Raw genomic sequence first — 17,021 nt, forward strand, 5'->3', positions numbered from 1 at the left:
CTCCATCACTAAAAGCAGCACAGGTCCATGGGCCACACTGCTGGACTGTATTAAATAGTTAGATTATCAGCATTCATTACTCATCACTGTCTGCATGCTCCCACTTTGAGCCAAATGTGACCACTTCTGTCCAACCCTTGTTGCTGTGTGGAGTGTAACCTTGAACTAGCAACTGAAAGAAACCTTTCCTTCATTAAACTGATTATTGTCAGGTATTTTGTGCCAGCAACAAGAATGGCAACTAATAGGCTTAATAGAGACAGAATGTAGGCCATGAGACAACATACTGATTTTTGTCAATGCTTGATTCCATGTAATGTATAGGCCTAAATCATTATTTGCATCTCAGTGCTTAGGACTGAACCCAGGTCCTTATACATGCTATGCATGTACTCTAGCATTGGCTAAGATTTCACTCCCTCTTCAACTTCCTGATGCCATTTATACTGATAGTGACCAGTGAAGATTTAGGCGGGTATATATGGAACATGGGCAATAAATCTGAAAACAAGCTGACCACTGGGTAAATAACTGTAATTCAATTAATATTGAATCTTTTTTGAAAAAAAAATCTTGCTTGAAGTCAGCAGAGAGGTATAATATATGATTATTTTCATAACATACAAAGTTTTTTGGCAAATAAGAACCCAAGAACAGCTAGACATTATGATTCAGAATTTCCATTAGGAACTTTGTCAATGAGTTAAGTACTCAGATATGTTATTTCTCCAACAGATACTTTTGAGACAAGTGCACCAAACAATTGTTCACACAATGAATGGCTAAAGAACATCACTCTTACCTGTAATGGTAGGTAAAATAACTCAAAAGATGTGTGCCATCACCATATCTTCTCCATCACCTTGATTCTATAGCATTAGATTTTATGGTTGGAATGAACTCAGTGTTGCATTGTGTGGCCAAGCAATGATGTCCGAGACTCATAATTCAGATTTATGCCATATTATTGGCTTTAGATCCTGATCTACCTTCTTTCCCTTTCATGTTTACATGGTGTTTGCATACATGTGTACACACATGTTCACACATGTTCACACATGCTCACACATGTACACACATGCTCACATGTATGTGGTTACATGTATCTGCATGTGTGTGTGTGTATGTGTGCATTTGGAAACCACAGGTTTGCAATGAGTGTCTTCCTCAGTTGTTTTCCTTTTTATTTATTGAGACCATGTCTCAGTCTTTCTCCTTTGAACACACGGCTCACTGACTTGACAAGTCCAGATCCTCAGCTCGCCCCCAGTATCCGCCTTTCTGACTTCTAAGCTTTCTGATTTAAGGTAGGCTACCATGTTCCAGTTCTCTACTGAGCCATCGTCCCAGGTCCCCGTCTGTCATATGTTCAGAAATGACCAAAGTTATTAAAAGGTGAACTCTGAGCAGGGAATCAGTCTGGGAACAAGTAAAATCTTACCTTTTATCAGTGTGCAACCTGGTAACTCTGAAGACAAGATTCTTTTCATGGGGCAAAAATTTCATATGCATATTCAAAAACCCTGGAAAGAATAGAGAAATAAGCAGTAGGAAAGTAAAGAATGATATAGAAAGAATACACACACACACACACACACACACATATATGTTTTAAGCATAGCGTATGTTACACTATAATCTTCAGGTATACCACTATTAAACACATAATTTTGTATAAAAATGTTAGCTACATAATTAAAAGAATGTTATATACATATTACATGTACAAAATATGATGTTAATGTGAATAAGTTATTAATAATATTTATGTTATATGCAAAAATTATAAATTATATGAGGGTATACACATATATGATTTAATGTCTCTGGCAATGAGTTCAGAATTTCAGTAGGAAGCCTGGATCAGCAAGCTAAGACATGGTTTAGTAGAAATGAGAAAGAGCAAAAATAAAAGAAAACATTTTCGGTAAATGTGCCAAATTGCAATACTTTAATACTTTTCACATAGTAGTAGCAAAAGAGAAATAGCTAACAGTCTTTTGAAATTAGAGAAATAAAATACTTTTGATATTCCCCTGGGCTGACCCAATACATTACCATATTCAAATTTATATTGTTTACTGTTCATTTCATATCATTTATTTGGCATTCACATCATTTTGTTAGTTTCCTAGCTTAAGATCACTGATATCCATTGCCTTTTTTCTTAATTCCTTCTGTTGTCTTGGATATACTTAAACTTCCTTTGAATTTAAAAAGACCCCTTCTGTGTCTGTCTTGAGTTTATATAATTTCTCTTGAGATACCATCAGGTGCTCAGGCAAAGAGCCAGATGTGCAATTTCTGCAGAGCTCTGCAAACTGTGTAAAAACAGAGGAGTGAGATTTGTTCGACTTGCATGAAAATCATGAGCACACTCTGGCCTTTGGCCAGGAAAATTCAGATTTTAAATAGCACCTTTTCATCTTACAAAATTGTATTCCAAAAATATTTTAAGAAAATGAATCTGAATTCTTTGTAACAACATATACCATAGAAAGGAGAAGTGATAAACTTTAAAGTGACAATTCTGATTTTCACCTTTTGACTTGCGATGCACTCCTTTTGATAATTACGCAGAAGGAAAATAGTAAGACTAAGGAAAACTCGTTTGTCACACATGACAATCTCTTCATATATGTCCCAACTTGCATGTACTCTTTGACCTTGACTTCCTCCCTCTCCATACTCTTCCTCATACATAAATTTTGTGTATACCATGGAATCTTTACTTCATGAGCTGGAATTACATGGTAGAAAAAATGCTCCTGTTTGTGGGGCAGAGCAAGAACAATGTTGCATCAGTATATATTACTGATCTCACTGTAAAGTCTTATTCCATAATCAAATTGAACTTCATAAAATACCCAAGTCCCAGAGAAGAATAACACTGAGTTTGGATGAATATTTCACAATGTAGTATAAATCCTACTTCTGTCTTTTTCTGAGAACAGAAGCTAATAGTTAAAGAGGATAAGGACAAGATTTTAAAATTACTGGTTCCTAAGGACTAAGGGTTTTTACTTGAGAAGTCAAAGGAATTGCAGTAAAGACTCCAGGTAGATCAATGATTGATATCTCTGACTTGAACTTCTGTCTTATAGACCACCAAATGCTGTAGGATTTAGTCATAATATTCTTATGTGGCTCAATAAATATTACTCATAGTCTTTAATAACCACCATGGTCTTACACATATTGATATATTTGCTATATGAATATTACAAAATAAAAATGCATAGCTGGCAATCATTGATTGGAAAGTTAATCATTAAAATAAACTTTATGGGCTGGAGAGATGGCTTAGCAGTTAAGTGCTCTCCTGAGAAGCCTAAGGACCCCAGTTTGAGGCTCAATTCCCCAGGACCCACGTTAGCCTGAAGCACAAGGGGGCGCACGTGTCTGGAGTTAGTTTGCAGTGGCTGGAGGCCCTGGTGTGCCCATTCTCTCTCTCTCTCTGCCTCCTCTCTGTCGCTCTCAAATAAATAAACATAAACAAACAAAAAAATTAAAAATATAAACTTTACTATTTAGAAGGCAAAATTACAAGAAATTTAATTATGGAGTGAGTTCCTCACTCTGCTCTTGTTACTTTTGTTCATGTCAAAGCCATGAATTGACTACATGAGCACAGAACCTGTCCTTGTTTCTTGCATCTAAAACGATTCCACTTTTTGGATGTACCAAAAATAGTCCATCTGCAGAAGCAGATAGCAGAAGAGTGGCTGGCAGTGGGCAAGAAGGTGTGACATTTTGAGCTTTTAACAAATAGCAACAGTATATTAGTGTACACTTAAAATTTGTGAAGACAGTAGATTTCATGTTGAGTATGGTTATTATAATACAGCAAGCATAAGTGGGGGTGAAAAAAAGGAAGTGGCTTGACATTACTAAAGAGCTCCTTGAAATCTACCATCCTTGTATGTCTGTATCCAGCAGTTACTTTACCCTGAAGCCTATCAGTGCAAAAGACGCAAAGCGCCAGCCTCCTGATATAGTTAGTAGTAGTTGGAAGGAAAGCCTATTAGAATGAAGCTGAATGAAAACAGCAAAACAGTGAGCTCTGACAAGTGGGAAGCTGGCCTAGAACAAGCAAAGCCCTGAGCCTAGGCCCTCCTGCTTCAATAAGACTCCACCTCCCAAATGGACTCCAGTTGGGATTTGAGCATTTAAAACATGTATGATGGTTGGGCATTCCGCATTCAAACTACCACGCCACTGTATTGCATCATGCAAATTGATACTATGAAGGAATATTTCTACAGAGATACAAGCTTTATTTTAATTAACTGCCTTCAAATGCAGATTACATACTGCTTTTAAAAAAGGGGCTAGTACATCAGAAAATTGACTTAGCAGTTATAGTTAACTAATTAGTTAACTAACTTATTAGTTAGTTATTTTGAAGTTGAAGAAATTGGTTGAAGACTTGTAGTTATTCAAAAGAGTTCATAAAAATATACATAGATTTCTTCCTAGAAATGCAGGCACTGTCTAACTTAGAGTATATGGTAACAACTACAGATTCCTTATGATAAGGAAAAGTTGAGTTTAGAAGTGGTCTGGGGCTGGAGAGGTGGCTTAGCAGTTAAGCGCTTGCCTGTGAAGCCTAAGGTCCCCGGTTCGAGGCTCGGTTCCCCAGGTCCCACGTTAGCCAGATGCACAAGGGGGCGTATGCGTCTGGAGTTCGTTTGCAGAGGCTGGAAGCCCTGGCGCGCCCATTCTCTCTCTCTGCCTCTATCTGTCTTTCTCTCTGTGTCTGTTGCTCTCAAATATATAAATAAATAAAAATTAAAAAAAAAAAAAAGAAGTGGTCTGGCCCCAGGACCTGGTGATTAGAAATACCAACTTGGCACTTATTCTCCTCTAGCTTTTTTTTTTCTTTTTAAAATTTATTGGGGCTGGGGATAGAAGGCAGATAAAGAGAAAATTGACACACCAGGTTCTCTAGCTACTAGAAATGAAATCCAGATGAATGAGGCATCTTATGCATCTGGCTTATATGGGTACTGGGGAATCAAACCTGAGTCCTTAGGCTTCGCAGGCAAGTGTCTTAAACACCAAACCACCTCTCCAGGTACCCTCTAGGATTTTCTATTTATTTTGGAGATTTTTCTCCAAGTTATAAATCTTCAACATGCACCAAGAAAGATCAGTTAATTTGTAGCATTCATTTTATATTTTGACATTTTCTATGTGAAATGCACCCTATAGCTCAAGTGTGGCAATACCTTTTAATCACTCAGTTTACTGTGTTGGTATAAACTGATTCAACATAAGTGTATTGATCTCATAGGTAGTATTTGATGACCCATAATGCCATGGAATGAAAAGATAAATTTATGACAATAGATGCTGAAAACATCAGTTGTAGGCTATAAAGATAGTTCAGATATATGATTCTTAATGCGCAAGGGTGAAAACCTAACTAGGTCAAGTGTTTTGGGTTTCTTCTAAAACAATCAAAATCAGTGATAGCTAATTTTAGGTGTTAGTCTGCCAGGTAAAGGAATATCTAAGGGATTGTAAAGTATAAATTTTGATTATTTCGTAATGTAAATTCTGGAGAAAATTAGCATATATGTTGGTAAAATTAATGAGGAAAATTTGTTCTCAGTGTGGTGGGTATTATTTAATAATCTGGGGCCTTGAGAAAATGAAATGGGCAGAAAAAGGAAATTTTCCCTTTTTCTAATATTTTATTTTTATTTATATATTTGAGAGAGAGAGAGATTCAGGAATAGACAGGGAGAGAGAGAGAGAGAGAGAGAGAGAGAGAGAGAGAGAGAGAGGGAGAAAGACGGAGATTGGGTACGCCAGGACCTCCAGCCACTGCAAATGAACTCCAGATGAGTGTACCCCTTGTGCATCTGGCTTATGTGGGTACTGGGGAGTCAAACCTGGGTTTTTGGCTTTGTAGGCAAGTGCCGCGGACTGACTCTCGGGGAGATCAGGACCGAGGGAGAACAAGGGCGAAGGCTCAAGGAGAACTCGGGATTCGGCGAGGAAATGACAGACAGACACACTCTAGGTAGAATATGCTGCTGCAATTTACTGAAGGTTTCATGAAGTTTTTATACAGATTGAACAGGGAAACTTAGCAAGCCAACAAGTGATCTCAGAAATCATTAATCTAAACAATCTGAAGTATTATTCTATTGTAAGCATACATGTAATATTTATCAGGCAGGAATGTACCCATTTTCTGAGAAGCATGTCTCGTACCATTGACCACAACATTATACGAACAGAAACTAGGGTAAAAGGTGTAAGGTGAATAACAGGTTACTTATTTCTTATACCCCAGGGACTGTATAAACACCAAGGCTTACGCTTCCTTGCTAAGCGTTTCCATAAATGGAAGAGAATGCCATAGCCTCCTTTTTTCTTCATAATTCACCCATCTATTACCGAATTTATCATATCCTCCCTCATAGGGGAGTGGAACTAAGTAGATTCCAGCTCTAGGAGTCCACTTCGGTGGTGTCCACCATCTGCCCTTGATCAAGTACTGAACATATCCCCCAGGAAGTTTCCTGGTGGGAATGCCTAAGTTTTGTAACTCCTTTTTTGCAGAACTGTCATGCTTCTAATGAACACTACCGATCAACATTTCTACTTTTATATTTTCAGGCTCAGTATCGTTCTCAAACATCATAAGCTGTTTCTACTCTACACCATCTAAAAACTGTTTTAGAGTTAATTTTTTATTCCTAGTAGAGTTATAAATTCCCTCTATTGCCCTAATCATAGGAGGGGCACATTCAATGCTTAGATTGTTTCTTGTACTCTGATTGCGTGCATGATTACTAATAAGTGTTGAATTAGCTGTTCTTAGACAAACAGCTAGAAGAAAGCAGGAAAGAAACAGAGCACAGAAAACAGCACATTGGCATCAGCAATTAGGTCGTCGTGACTTCATGGGCAGCAGGAACCTTTCCAGTAACCGACTGCCAAGGGGTCACCGGGGGCATCCCTCCGAAGAGTGCTGGCCCTCTGTCCTCAGCTCTCATCCAGTACAGAAGCATCTCTGCTTGCTACACAGGCGAGGTCGCCGTGGACGTAGCAGGCAAGCACCTTAACCACTAAGCAATCTCTCCATCCAGAATTTCTTTCTTCCCTGGAGCTGTGACTTGGTGTTTATCACAGTAATTAGACTTTGAAACCCTGATCTATAGTCTTTGCATTCCTACACCTACTCTTTACCACACCCTTACCACTTCCTGTGTATTTGGGGCTTCATATAGAATTGCTTTGGGACAGAGAATGTGCCATGCTACTGGCAACCATTGGGTTTCAGATTGTCTATAGCCATCTTTTCAGCCTCCATGACTTAGAGAAAGTCCTTGAATGAATCCTCTCACATGTTTGTCTGTCTATCTATGATTTACCTATCCATATATCTATCTGACTGATTCTATATTTCTGGAAAATCTTGCCTAATAAATAATCTTACCAATGTTTCAATGACTGTAACAAACAGATATGAGGTACTAAGTTTTTATATTAGCAAATGCCAAGGGAATTGTTTACCCACTACTTCTGAGTGTAGTAACTATGAACACCAAAGTATAACTTACTGTTCACAAATTAATCATTCACTTTTAGTGTTCATTCATTGCCCTCAAATTAATAATCAACGTTTCTGAGTTTTAATATATAATTATACTATCAAATAACTATAATCATCTCACATAATTTAACACACAATATTGATGAATTGCTATTAAAATAATAGCTTGTGAATTTACATTAAATATAGTGCCTAGGCTAATGTTCAAATTGGCTTTAGTAAACTTGGTTAATTAGAACTAAAAAGCAATACTCTATAAATACATTATTCTGAAATGTAGGTGTAAAGTCATGATGCCACCTGAGTATGGTACAAAAGTATAATTTGTATATCAGTAAAATCCTTAACCTGGGCTGGAGAGATGACTTAGCAGTTAAAGCACTCGCTTGGGAAGCCTGAGGACCCAGGTTCAATTCCCCAAAACCCACATAAGCCAGATGCACAAGGTGGTGCATGTGTCTAGAATTACTTTTCCATGGCTGAAAGCCCTAGTATGTCCATTCTCTCCCTCTGCCTCTCTCGCTCTCTCTCAAATAATACACACACACTCACACACACACAAACATTCCTCAGCCTCATACATAGATCATTTTAAGTTTTAAGAAATATTTCCTTTGTAATTTATACTGCAAGGATTTGTGGCAGGTGCATGGGCTGTGACAGGAACTTGCGGGGGAAGACAATACATCTTCTATAATATTTTGTCTCTCTGCCACTCTAGGAAAATCCCAGAGCATGAAACCCCCTGCTGTATTGTATCCACCAGAATTTTTTAAAAATCCTGCTCCTTCAACATTATTCTAGAATTACCAAGGCAATTGAATCAGTTACCTTCTCATTTCTGGAGCAAAATAATTTACCAGAAATAGTTTCCAGAAGGAGGGACTTTTCTTCATGGCTTACAGGTTCAAGGGGGAAAGACTATCATTGCAGGGAAAGCGTGGCTAGAGCAGAAAACAAGCATAGCATCTTCACCTCATCTTGGAGGAAGTAGGAAATTACAAAAGCATCAAAGTGGAGCTGGATTGTAATACCTCAAGTCCCTCCCCCTTTGACACACTTTCTCCAGTAAAGCTTCACCTTCTAAAACGCCCACAAACTTCCTAACAATACCACCAACTGAGTGCCACGCACCCAGCCTGAAGTCCATGGGGGACATTCCACATCCATACCACCATAGCCATGGATCTAAGAATTGTAGACGCGCTTGTGGCCAGTCCAAACCCATCTATGAAAGAAATGTCACTTTTCTCTTCTTCTCTCTTCCCTCTTTCTTTGTATCCCCACAAAGTTCCTTTGATTAGAAAAACAAAGGTTCTATTGTGATTCCAAAGGAAAGTGCCTCGAATTTGCATGTTTTCATTCACTTAAATTTCTGGTATGGCATGTTTGTGTGTGTGTTATTTTTGTGAGGTGTCTGATATAATGTGTGTGGCATATTTACATGCATGTGCTGATGAGCATGCGTGCAGAGTCCAGAGGGGAACATTGAGTGTCCTCTGTAGCCCATCTTCATGTATTTTGGGGGAAAAGTCACCCATTCAAGCCAGAGGCACTACTGTTTTTTAGTCCAAAACTTCACGTTTTTCTAGTCTCCAACAGCTGTGACCTGTGATTACAGATATGTGAGGTCACACCAGTTCTTACATTGGGCTCTGATGGATCTCATTCAGGCAGTATCAATCCCTCATGCTTGTGCAGCAAGTGCTCTTACCTACCGAGGCATTTCCCCAGTCCTAGTTAGCATTTTTAAATAAAATTTTCTTCTTGACCTTCATTTGTTGGTTTTATGGAAACTTTCTCACTAGAATCCACTTGTCCTGTAACTATAAACAGCATCTTATTAAAAGCCATATTGTAGTACATATTGAGGCTGAGGGCAAACCAACACTTCACTTTGGCTGAACTTCATTTAGTTGCAATACTGAGTTTCTTGATAATATCTCTTAGTTAGTTGATTTTTCTAAGGATAAGATCACATTATATAAGGCAAACAGTATGGTTTTTTTTTTTTTTTTCCTTCCCACACTGTCTTTTTTGATCCTTTGTTTAATATAATATTTTCAGTATGTTAATAGCAGTTTCAGATGGTGGTTACATCTGATGATGAAACCCTGATAATTATATTCTACCATTAAGTCCATCACTTTGATGTAGATTTTGATGGAAGCTCATTATCATGTTATGATTTCTTTGTATTTTAGTTAGGCAAGATGGTTTTTGTCATTTAATTTTTGGTGACTGTATTAAATGTGTGTGTTCATATGCTAACAGTAAATAAGGGTTGATATTTTCACAATAGTGACAAAGAACTTTGGATATATTTAGCCAAGGAAGTGAAAAATAACTCTTATCATGAAAATCACAATACATTAATGAAAGCAATAGAAAAACTGATAAAACAAAACTGTCACTTTTTTGTATTGGATAAAATAACGTTGATACAATGTCATTCTGTTTGAAGTGACACAATTTTAAAGTCTGTCCCTACCAAAACTCTTCATGGAAATAAAAAAATATTATTTTTGGTTTCTTTTTTGGAGGTAAGATCTTGCTCTAGCCTGACCAGGCTGACCTGGAATTCATTATGTAGTATCAGAGTAACCTTGAACTCACAGTGATCCTCCTACTTCTCAGACTCCTGAGTGCATGGATTAAAGGCATGCAACCCAGGACAAAAATTTTATTTTAAAGAAATGTGAATGCACAAAAGGGCCAAAAGGGACAGAGCAAAAGGAACAAAGGTAGAGGCTCTGCAATATTTAATTTCGAGGCATGCTACAGAACCACTGTCACCAAAATGGCAACGGTACTGAATTAATAATAGACACAAAGAACAGTGAAACAGACTATAGATCCCAGAATATCTCTCATTAATACTCAATAAATTCTCATCAAAGCTGCCAGTGACATCCTTTGGAGAAAGAACACCTACTTCTATTAATGCTCTTAGAAAACTTGCTGTCCACATGTGTTAGATTGAAATGTGGTCCCTATCTCTCACCTTGAAAAAAAAAAATCAATGCAGAGTGGATCTCTAATCCTAAATGTAAAATGTGAGATATTGAAATATTAGTGTAGCCAATGATTCCTAGGGTAGAATACAGAAGTTCAAAATACATAACCAAACTTGAGAAAAGGGATTAAGTAAAAAATAAAAAGATCTTTTAGCGACTTCAGAGTTTCAGGTCTGATATTAAAGTAATCAACTACTGGGATCTCAAGAAATCACAAAGCTTTTGTACAGCAAAGGACACTGTGAATAGAGCAAGGAGACAACCTACCGAATGGGAGAAAATCTTTGCCAGCTACAAATCTGAAAGGGGATTAATATCCAGAATATACAAAGAACTCAAAAAACAATAAGAAATCAAACAATCCAATAAAAAAAATGGGCTGTGGAACTAAATAGAGAGTTCTCATCAGAAGAAATACAGATGGCATTTAAACATCTAAAAAAGAATTCTACATGCTTAGCCATCAGAAAAATGCCAATTAAAACTACATTGAGATTCCAGCTCTCTCCCTTCTCCCTATACCCCAGCCAATTTAAAGCTAGAAAAAGCAGCACTGTATTCAGCCTTATGGGAGATAGATGTCATCAGCACTGAAAATGGTGGACTCTGGAAGCCTCAAGTTTGGCCAGGTAGGCCAAATGACTGAACAATTGTATTAGTGACATGTCTGCTCTGGGGGAAACCAACTGCTTTCTAATTGGAATGAAGGACCACACTATGGGAAGGAATACATGCCTGGTACTAAAAACCTAATCAAAAGCCTATGGCAGGGGAGATCATAAGCCTTAGGGGTATAAAGCCTGCTCTTGTCTGGATAAATGCATATATTACTCTCACAAAATTGCCCTGAAAGCATTATACTTAATGTTCATATTGATATATTAATGCTATTCTCACTTCTGGTTAGAGAAGCTTCTCTTTTCAGATGGTGATGACCATTGGGATGACCCAAAAGGCAACATAGTGCTGTGAAGAAGGGATGGAGGAGTGTCCAGCACTGAAACATCTCACACCCTCCAAGGCTCAGGGTCCATTGCAGGGGAGGTGAGGAAAAGAATGTAAGAGCCAAAGGCTTACATACAACTGTTCAAACAGAATTTGGCCTCGATATCCAAAACCTCGCAGTGCCTAGCAATACCTACACAAGAACCTCATAATAGGAGAAAAAGATGATGCCATCAAATTAAAAGAGACACTAATGGAGAGAGGGATTGATGGAGAGCAGTTGTGAAAGAGAAAGTGGGGAAGGGAGGGAAATACCATGGTTTGTTGTCTGTAAGTACAGAAGTTGTCAATAAAAAAGTATATATATACTATATATATTTATTTTATGTATATTTATATTATATAGTATAAAAATATATATATAATATATAATATAAATATATATTATATACTATATATAATATATACTATATTTATATATAATATATTATATATACTATATTTATAGAACATAAATATATTATATAATATTATATAATATATATAACATATATAATATATATTATATATTTATAGAATATTTATATATACTATATATATATATATATATATATAGAGAGAGAGAGAGAGAGAGAGAGAGAGACAGAGACAGAGAGAGAGATTTTGTATAAAAAAGGGAACTATCAACAGAGTGAAAAAGAAATAGTCTATAAAGTGGGACTCTTGGACAACTACTTATCAGACAGAATCAACACTTAGAACATACTAGGAAGTTAGAAACACATATCAACAATAACTCAAGTAATTCAGTTAAAGTATGATCTAGACATATACAATTAAGCTGGGTGAGGTGGTATACACCTTTAATGCCAGCACTCTGGAGGCAGAGATATGAGGATGTTTGTGAGTTCAAGGCCAGCTTAATACAACCTAGTGGATTCTAGATAAGCCTGGGCTAGAGTGACACTGTACCTCAAAAAAAAAAAAAAAAAAAAAAAAAAGCCCAGGAAAAAAAAAAAACATATGAAAAGTATTCAGTATCATTGTTGCACTGTGGTGGTTTGAATTAGGTGTCCCCATGAGCTCATGTGTATTAAATGTTAGATCCACAGTTGATGGCAAATTGGGAATTTGATCCTTTTTGGAGGAGGTGTGTTGTTAGGGGAGGGATTACATACGTTATAGCCAGCTTCCCCTTGCTAGTGTTTAGCACTCTCTCCTGTTGCTGTTGTTACCTGATATTAGCCAGGAAATGATGTCCAGTTTCTGTCCATTCCAATTTTCCCCTTGCCATCTTGGAGATTCCTCTCAAGTCTGTAAGCCAAAATAAATTCTATCCTCTGATCAGCTGCCTTTGGTAAGGTGATAAATGAATTAAAAATAAGGTAACTGCAACAATCATTAAACATCAATGAAATGTAAATCAAAACTACCACAAGAGACCAACTCAGCATAGCTAATATGGTTATCATTCAGTTATAAGAATTCTGACTAGTGTGTGCCAGGAAGGAAGCCCATATAGTGTTTGTGAGAATTTCAACTAGTAAAACCATTGTAGACAATAGAATACTATATTGGAGTTGGAGAGATTGCTCAGCTAATTCCTTATTTGCAAACCTGTTGGGCTAAGTTCAACTTCCAGGCAAAAGTCATAAAGTGGTACACAGGTCCATGATCACAATGTACCTATGTGAATGGGCTATTGAGCCAGGAGAATTTAGAAGCCAGCAAGCAAGCTAGACTGATGCATATGTAACAAGAAGACTGACCCTGCTTCAAAAAAAGTAGAGGGACAAAAACCTGCAGGATGTCCTCTAACATTCATACTGATGTAGTGTGTGTGCCACATATATCCACACATACATCATACACATTCACCACATCCACCCAAATACCTACATACACACATATAAATACAAATAACAAAATGATATCATAAGGCCCATCTTTCCCTTTTTCTGAGCATATAGCTAAAATGAATGAAATAAGTACAGAGATACCTGCATGTCAGCTATGACACAGGATTAGCACAGGTGCTCACCAAAAGATGACATAGAGAAAACGTGATACAAATTGGAGCCATGAAGAAAAGTAGAATGCCATTTGCAGGCAAAATAAAAACCCACAGAATATTATAATGTGAAAAAAAAGTAAAATAAGACAGACACAACACAAATACTGCAGGCTTCTTATAAGTGGAAGGTAACCAGTGAATTTGAGGGGAGCATTATCTATAACAGACATTTAGAAGGGTATGCAAGAGGGAGTTTGGAGGTAAGGGTGACTGGACTTGATCAGGCCACACTAGATAGTGATATACAAATAGCACAGTGAACTCCGTTACCATGTGCCACAATATCATTTAGTATAAAATTAATGAAGAATTGACTCAATATAAAATTTGAGAAAAGAATGTGATCATTGCCATTAATGAATTTTCTATGTACATTTTTTTGTATTCTTGAGATTGAGCATATGTACCTATCCTTTGCTTTATGTTAGTCATTGATTATATTTATGAGTTGATTATATTTTAGTCTGGATAGCTATGTTCCTAGTTTTTCTTTCTATTAATAGCTATTATGTTTCATAGTGCAATTAATGATCTCTCTTATTTTCTCTATAGTTAACCCTATGCTAAACAAAATTCATTAAAAAAAAACCCTTTCTCTATAGTTATTTTATTTTAATGCATTGATGTTTGTTTGGTAAACTAATCTTGTATGCTATCTGTTTTCTGACCTCCTTTCCTCCTTTGGTTTTAAATACCTTTGAATGAACTCCATGCTATTTTATTTAATATAGCTTTAGATTATACCTTCACAACCAGCAAAGGGAAATAGGCCACTATGACATTTTTCTTTAAGAATGAATTGATCAATTTTGACTATTTTCTGAATTACCTTGTGAATTGAAGAAATGAAAAAGTGTTGAAGTTTAGAAATTGTTTAATTTGATTGGATTTCACCCATAGTTACACTTGGAGAAAGTTGACTTTTTTTAATTAGTTATGCACATACTCAGTGTATAAACAGAACACATTGATACCATTCTTACCCTCTTATTTGTCCCCACTCCTCTGAAGGGACCCTCCTCATTGGGGATACCAGTTATCCCCATGAAGATGGTAGGTCATACATTGTGGGGGTAGCCATCATTTATGGGGAAGAGACAATGTCTCTGTGTGTAATGTCCCAACTTGTGGCTCTAACAATCTTTCTGCCCCCTCTTCTGTCAATTTTCCTGAGTTAGGTTGGGTTCCTTTTACATCTACTTCAGTGATGAGGTCTTGGGAGCCTCTGTGTCTCTGGTGTCTGGTTTGGTAGGAGTTGAATGTTCTATGTGTCTCTCTCCTTTACCCTTGTGCTGTTACCAGGTTCACCAAGAAAGCAGCACTCTTGCTCATTTCCCCCATGACTCTATGTTTTCATCTGGGGCCCTAGTGAGGTATGATGGGTCGATTCTTTTCTCAGGTTCTGTGTCCATCTGAAAAAGAGAAGCAGATTCTCCAAAGGTGAGTGAGTCAGCACCAGATAAATGAAATAACCATTATTAATTTAGATACCATTTAATAGGTGTAGGGCCCAAGATTGGTGGGAGTTTGATATTAGAGAGCTAACTTGTTATATGGATATGATTCTGACTTGTTTCTAGCTATTGGTTCAGTTCCACTGAGTGGATCTGTTAGCCAAACCAAAAGCAGTTGGTTACCCACCATGACCATGTGCCACTGTTGTACTTGGGTAAGCATCACATCAGGTTGTTTGCTGCTGAGTAGCTTACACCACGATTTGCTTGGACAGATGCTGGCCATTTTTCCCTAGTAGCTCATGTAGCAGCTTCTGGCATTTGGCAGCTGTCTGGGGAGGACTCATTCTTGTCGAGATTCCAGCCAGGTCTCTCTTTGTTCCCTACTGACAACATATGGTGTTTTTGCCAGTAAGGTCTTACCATTAACCTTTGGTGGGTCAACAAATACTCTGACAGAAATATGTCTTCTTTTGTGAAACCTTGTAGGTCTCTGATCAACAGCTCCCTCTGGATGTTAATTGCATCCTAGTACTGGAAGCTACAGGCCTGCACCAAGGGAAAGAAGGAAGAAAAAGATAGGTAATATTAAAAAGAGAGAGAAAAAGAGAAAGAGAGAGAGAGCAACAGGAGAAAATTAAGGTTAGTCTTCATAACCTCTCCAGGGCCATTTGATTCAGGTATTCCCTCTCAGGACCTGATGAAAATTCAACCTTTTAGTCTGTCTTTCAGGATACACAATATAGGATGGGGTCTTTTGATTTTACAAATAGTCAATGTCTATGAATGCATATTCATTGAATATAAGATCTGAGTAGTTAACTTGTTCTTTTCTTAGAGCTGACATAAGTATTAGTGATTTCTGTCTTTCTTGGTAACTTTTATTACATTAAATTTTAAAGGACTAAATATTAAATTTGACATCAATTGTACATTAATTTCCAGTCTCATTAATATATATTCCTCATTTTATGTTCCCCTGTGTTTGGGGGATTTGATTTTCTACATTGTTTTCTATTTTACTCAGAATAGAGCTCATTCAGTTATCAGCTTTTCTTGATTCATGAAATGTACATTAAAGCCATAAATTTTCCTCTTAGTACAGTTTCTTTGAACCTGATGTGTAGTAATTCATTATGATTAATCTAAACTATTATTATTTTCATTTGATTTCACTTTGATCTATGACTTATTTAGAAGTACATTTCTTAATTTCCAAATTATGTCTTTCTAGCTATCTCTTTGCTTTTGATTTATAGCTCAATTTATTGTACTCATAAAACATACTCTAATTTTTTCTCTATAATTAATTGAGATCTGTGTCATTGTGATGCATGTAGTCAATTTTTAAAGTTGCATGTCCAACTTAAACTCTTCAATATAGTCTGTTTTGTGTGTTTCCAGTGCTTCACAATTATCAAATTTTCTAATCATATGTTGATATTTTACAATTTTTTTGATATTTTGTCTAAATTATCAGTTCTTGAGAAAAGCATAAGAAATCCTTCAGTGTGTTAATGAATAAACCTTTCAGTTTTGTTAGTATAGATTATGCTAAAATGTTCAATGGCTTTAACATATTTACTTATTGAATTATTAACATTTTATAATTATATATATTTTTTTATGTGCCAATGAATGAATGTCTGTTAGTCTCTGAGTGTGTTTTTATGCTGCAACATATCCTGGCTTTTAAGGGGCACATCTGCTTATTTAAAAATTAATATAGTCACTCATATATTGACAATGAACATCTATTCATATACTTTTTGCTTTTAATATTGTCCATATTTCCTCTGATACATTTCTCCTTCCAATCTTGGGGATGATGCATCTGTGTTTGTGTGTACATATCTGTGATGAGTTATGTTTCTCTTGTTATTTTAGGAACTTTTATAGAAAAATAGAATAAAGATAGAGGGTTGAGTGTTCCAGGGCCTCCAGCCACTGCTAATGAA

This window comes from Jaculus jaculus, chromosome 9 (genome assembly GCF_020740685.1).
Source record: "Jaculus jaculus isolate mJacJac1 chromosome 9, mJacJac1.mat.Y.cur, whole genome shotgun sequence".
NCBI classification, from domain to species: domain Eukaryota; kingdom Metazoa; phylum Chordata; class Mammalia; order Rodentia; family Dipodidae; genus Jaculus; species Jaculus jaculus.